Source organism: Primulina eburnea, chromosome 2 (assembly GCF_022965805.1).
Source record: "Primulina eburnea isolate SZY01 chromosome 2, ASM2296580v1, whole genome shotgun sequence".
Taxonomy (NCBI): Eukaryota; Viridiplantae; Streptophyta; class Magnoliopsida; order Lamiales; family Gesneriaceae; genus Primulina; species Primulina eburnea.
This window is the reverse complement of record NC_133102.1, coordinates 41,874,819-41,881,178: the sequence shown is the minus strand read 5'-3', so window position 1 is coordinate 41,881,178 and position 6,360 is coordinate 41,874,819. Positions and strand designations below refer to the sequence as shown.

Below are 6,360 nucleotides of genomic sequence, written 5' to 3'. Positions count from 1 at the left end.
AGATTCGGTATTGATTTAGATTGGATTGTGATACTGTATGTCGATTGACATTAATCAGATTATGTGTTTTGATTTGAGTATTAATCAGAACAGGTATTGAATTGAATTGTGTATTGATATTATACCTATTCAACTGTTATTACCAGATTGGGAATGGACCGAGATAGAGTCGGGATTTCTTCTTCTTCTTCGTCAGACCGAGAAGATAAAGGTATAAATTAATGTTGAGTTGGGATTGCACAACTCGAGGGAGGTTTGACTCGATTTTCCCTAAATCACATACTTTACCTTATTGCATTGATATTTGCATTAAGTTGATTGATGTACTTGTTCTCTTGATATTAGATGACAGGTATTAGACGAGTTATCTTGTGACAGAAGTGCCGGATAGTGGTGGTATCGCCACGGCACATTGCACGATGTCTCAAGATAGGATATTGGCGATAGAGCTACAGTCCTTGACGGTTAGGTCAGGACACTGGATGTTTGGTTATATCGAGTAATGGAATCTATTACGGAATTCGATATAGGAACACCATATTTGGTTATATCGAGTAAAGGGTATTGGAATTCTTCTATTACGGAATTCGATATAGGAATACCAGGGCACTGGTTATATCGAGTAATAGAGATTATGGTTCCATCCTTTACGGAATTCGATATAGGAATACCACATCTGGAAACCGGGATCCCTAGACTAGGATTGAGTCTAGTCTAAAACGTAGAGTCACGAGCTTGAGTGACAGTTATATTGATTGATATTGATTGATGTTGATTATGTTCCTGAATATGGTTCATGTCCTTTTATGTTCCTGATATTGGTACATATTTAGAATAGAAATTATTCTTGATACTGATCATGTTCCAGATGTTGGTCCATGTTTAGAATAGAAGTTATTCTTGAGATTGATTATGTTCCTGATATTGGTACATGCCGAGAATAGGATTTATTCTAGATATTGAATTATGTTCCTGATTAGGGTACATGTTTAGAATATGATTTATTCTTGTTATTGATTTATATCATGATGTTGATATATGATATGATTTTTGTTATATGCTCTTATATGATTTATATGATTGCATGTATACATGATTTATACTGGGATATTTATATCTCACCGGAGTTATCCGGCTGTTGTCTTGTTTGTATGTGTGCATGGCAACAGGTGGGCTAGAATCAGGGTCGTGAAGAGAATGAGGCTGGACTAGATAGCGTGGAGATCCGAGCTTCAGAAGCAACTTAGGATTCAGCACTGATATGTAGTTGAACCTAGTTGGATTATTGTAGATAACATCAGATTTGTATGTTCATGGTTAATATGTAATTTGATTTTAATTACATTACGTTTCCGCTTTGCATTTTAAAGAAAAAAAATTTAGACCCTGTTTATTATGAATGATTAAATATTCCTAAAGACGATTAAGGAATGGATTAGCTTCCGGATCCCCACAACAAAAGTCATTAAAAGTCAATGAATTTCCAACGTTGAATACACCCCCCTAAAGAAGATTTGAATTTGAACAAATCATATTGTGGTTCATATCAAGATAAACAAAAGGGAAGTTGTGTCGATAGAGGTGACGGTCGTAGACTCGTAGTCTGAATTTTGGATTAATGGTGTATGCACTGTCTCAATTTTAGACTTTTGAGACGCTTATGCGTCCATCTTTTTAAACTCTACTCAAACTCCTTAATCGTATTCATTGATGATATGAAGCCTATAAATAAAATATATGATAAATACCAGTGATTGAACTCATAAGAACAATACTACATCATTTGCAAATGGTTGGAGTCAAATCGGAGGAAAGCAAAATATTTACAAATTAATCAATGACTTGAAGAATTATTGATTCGTTTTCGCATATTTTTTTTATCATGTTCATATATGCATATAAACATGAATTTTTTGTTTGGAAAAACTTTAACATTTAGATCATGGACGTAATACATCTGTCTTGAATATATTTGTTTTCATGGACGTTTCTGAACATTTTGATATGAAATGTCTCGGTTGAAGATGCTTAAAAAGAAGATGATGGTTGTTTTCAATCACGAGTATATATTTACATTCGACAAACTTAAAGGAAACACGTGAAGTGTCGGCCAATTCAAGTCACGTTGGATTCTTTCATTCAGTGAGTGAGTATTTCTTCCATATTTTTAGTCTATTCAGATCAATTTTGACCATTAAGTACGAGGCTCTTGGTGCTACTCTAAGTTTTAATTTGATTAAAATTAGGATTTGAATTTGAAATATTTTGAAAATATTGGAAATAATTTTCAAAATAATAAAATTTGACTTGAAGTTATATTTTCAAGTTCAAGACAATTTCCAATTCATATTCAGAAATTAATTTCACATGTTATATATTATATCAAATATTATGGATACTCATTTGATATGGACATGCAAACCTAACATTTTGATTGCATTTTTATTAATATGTTCAAGGATCATATTATAATTAATAGTGGACTTGATTTCTAAAAGATTTCATGGTATATATGTATGGTTTGAGAACATATGAATAACAGCGATGGAGATCCTCAAGCACACGACTCATAAGAATAATATTTTGGAAAGTTTCAAATCGGAGAGAAGCAAAATCTTTACAAATTATTCAATAATTCGATTAACTTGTTTATCAGTTTATATATGCATGTATATAAATATGATTTCGTTCTTTGAGAAAACTATGACATCAACTGATCAGACAAGAGCTGTCTAACTCTTAAGGCAACCTCTCCAATTCTCTGTCGCCACTTATTTCTGTGTTGTAAACGAACAGCTTGGCCACAACCAGGAAGAAGACAAGGTTTAGGAAGCTCAAAACAGCATAAAATCCATAAAAATAATCCAAACGTGACACATTAAGGTTGTCCAAAATCCAGCCCCTCCCGTGTTTCTTTGAGATATCAGCCACAGTTGACAGAAGGAAACTGCTCAAGAAAAAACCAACTCCCAAGCTTGTAGTAAAATACGCGGTTCCAAGACTCTTCATTCCTTCCGGCGCCTGATCGTAGAAGAACTCAATCTTAGCCACTTCGAGGAAGTTGTCAGCAACTCCCACGAGAGCAAACTGTGGGAGGAGAATGAAGATCGAGAGCGGGACCGTTCCATCTTTATCGAAAACCATGTTTTCTCTTGCGACGTGTAGCCTTCTCCGCTCGGCGAAGCTGGCACCGATCATGATCATGACGTGCAGCACAAGCCCGGTCCCCATGCGTTGTAACAGAGTGATCCCTCTTGGGTTTTTTGTGTATTTTCTGGCGAACGGGACGAAGAATCTGTCGTAGATTACGAGACTGATGAGCATGAAGATGGTTACGAAGGCTGTGAGGCAGGCTGGGGGGATCTTGAAATGGGGGCTGATGCCACGTTCCAGGGTCGCACCTTGCTTGATGAAGAGTGTCTGCGTTTGAGCCAGCATGGTGCTTGGTATGAATGTTGCAATCAGTATAGGGATCATTTTGATCATTTGCTTCGTTTGTTCCACTTGAGTTACGGTACATAACATCCACGATGAATCGGTATTGGTTTTCACCGCTGCTTTGTCAAAGATGCTGCAAGAAGTACTGGTGAATCAGCTAGCTGAAATTCCATTTTTTTTAAATTCCAATTTTGGCGTGCAAAAAGATGTATTTTTTGAAAAACTATCAGTTGCATTTGGAGAAAATAAAATGAAATCTAATCATTTGAAGTTCATGAATTCGAAATGCTAGTAAAATGAAAAGAAAAGTACATTGAGAAAAGAATGAGGAATTTGAAATACACACTTCAAAATATATTTGAGTGGAGAATTTGAAACCCACTCATTTCAAATCCTCTGAAACAGACAAACATAAATGATATAATTATGACTCTGCTCTTGTATCTTTAAACCGGACCACAGTAACCCAAGAAAAAGGGTTACCTGAGAGAAGAAGAATGATCGAGTCTGACTTGGCCTGAATTTGAATATTCTTCCAGGCTCAGCTCATGAAGTGCCTTCGGTTCATCCGGGACGACGACCTTCCACTTCCTCGTAGTCGCCCCAAGCACTCTAACCATTCGGGTCAATGGGCTGGAAGACGGGGGCTTATGCCTATAATAAGGGGTGCCCACAATGAAGACCATTATCGACACCGGCCGCGAGCCCAAGTGTCGGGAGGCCGTAGCCGATGGGCCATCCCACTTTGTCTTGAATGTACACAAGTATAGTGTTGGAGAAAAGTGTTCCTAGGAAGATGCTAAACATCCACCAGTTGAAGAAGGAGAGCTTTTGGAACCTCTCTTTCGGCTCGAAATCGTCAAATTGGTCCGCCCCCATGGTGGAGATGTTGGGCTTGGTTCCACCTGTTCCTAGTGCTATGACATACAATGCACTGTAGAATACTGCAATTTGTAACGTCGACGCCTTCTCGGGACAATCCTTTCCTTTAACGTCGTGTCCACAGGATGGAGGCCTCAAGGAAGGCAAAAAAACCGCCAATGACAATAGTATCATTCCCTATCGCAAAGGGGAGGGACAATTTCAGTTAGTTGTATATTTGGCTCTAGACTTGAATTTTTATGATGTATCATGTATGTTGATGTAACTTTTTAACAAATACCGTCGAACATGAATTGATCTAATGTAGAATGTCTGAATCAATACAGATAAAAAACGTAAAAATACGATTGTGCGTGTGTGTGTATATATAGAATGTAGAATGTAGAATGTCTGAATCAATACAGTTTACCGCGAGGTAAATGGCCGAGGCAAAGATGAATGTCCGGTATCGTCCTAGGTAAGTGTCGGCTATATATGCACCTAAAAGTGGTGTCATCCAAACAGTACCGACCCAATTAGTGACATTGTTGGAGGATGCCACAGTGCCTTCATGCAGCTTGTCTGTCAGATAAATAACAAGATTTGATGCAATCCCATAATATGCCATCCTCTCGAACATTTCATACCCTGAAAATATGAGACCAAAAAAAGATTTGAAAAGATCCCCACAGCTAGGCCGAGTGATAAACCAATTAGCCCCGTAGATTGGGTACATGAAACACGCGAAAAATCGGACAATTTCTTACCAACAATGTAGTAACAAGCCTTCCATTTTCCGGTGTTTGATCTAAGAACAGGTCTACCTTTAAGGTCCAAGGTTCCATCTCGTGTGTATAAATCCCCTCTTCCACTGGCAGACCCTTCCTCTTCCACAGAAGACATAGCCAATATTCTTCTATCAATCACGAACAATGCAAAATCATATTATATTGCAGGATGTGGAATCTTAAATACTTTGTTTTTTACTCACGATCCATTTTCTAATTTTTGCATCGGCCAAAACCCAAAAGTTCATTCTGATTGCATGTCAAGAAACTTCAGCATCACTTTTTTTTTTATCGTACTACATGGAAGTTTCGTGGGGCATTTAGTTTCTTGAAAGTGTCACCCTCTGTTGGCTTAGCTACAGAGAGTCGTTGTTCCAGGAAAATTATACGCTGAAAAATGCTATTTTGTGCGTATTTTGTATTATAAGACAGTGAAGTTGTCTGATGTCTCTATGCCAATATCGGAAAGGAAATTGTCCTACGTTTCACTAATTCTCAATTTTTTCTATCAAATCGAGCTAAGTCTATCATACTTTCCGGAGTGTTGCTCCCCAGGTAATTTTATACAAAATAATCATGTGATAATCTGGTTGGCCCATATATTTTCGTTTTGACGTCGTAAAATTTTTGGTATAACGTAGAATAAATCACGATGAGAGTTCCGTTTCCACAATGTAAATGTGATGAAGGTGAGTGTTGTGTGTATCATAATGTAGGTGTTGTGCGTAGGTGTTGTAACAGCCACGACAACATGTAGCGGAAATTATAGTTTAACACATTAACACGCAACTGGAATGATAACAATACGAGAGACGAAATATAAATTATGCACAAGTATAAAGTACTTGCGTGGTGCTTCAGGGCAAAATAATTCATTAGAAAAACTTGTAAGTTTACAAAAACCAATACTAGTGAAAGAATAAAACAACTCCCTAATTAAGGCGAGTAAAAAACAATTGCATCCTAAAACTCTAACAAACTGTATAACCAATATACAGATGATGCATCAACTGAGAAGTGAAAAGTCGTCAAAAATCAACACTCTAATCAAAACAGTGATTAGGCGTTGTCTTCAGATGTTGTCAACACTTCACAGCAACACTTTAACAATGGCACGAGATTGCTTCGATCTCAAAAACTCTTCGTACAAATTCGTCTCTCAAATTTTTTTATGCTCTCTATCTTGTTCTTTCCCTTCTCTTTTGAGTCCTATTAAACATAGAAAACCAATTTAATTAGGAAACAAACTCTTTTAAAACAACGATATCATATC

General features: G+C 37.0%; 1 pseudogene; it reads right to left on the bottom strand.

The window, feature by feature from the left end:
- Positions 1-2,655: 2,655 nt before the first annotated feature.
- LOC140824722 (protein NRT1/ PTR FAMILY 5.2-like) lies at positions 2,656-5,342 on the bottom strand (annotated as a pseudogene).
- Between the last annotated feature and the right edge of the window lie 1,018 nt (positions 5,343-6,360).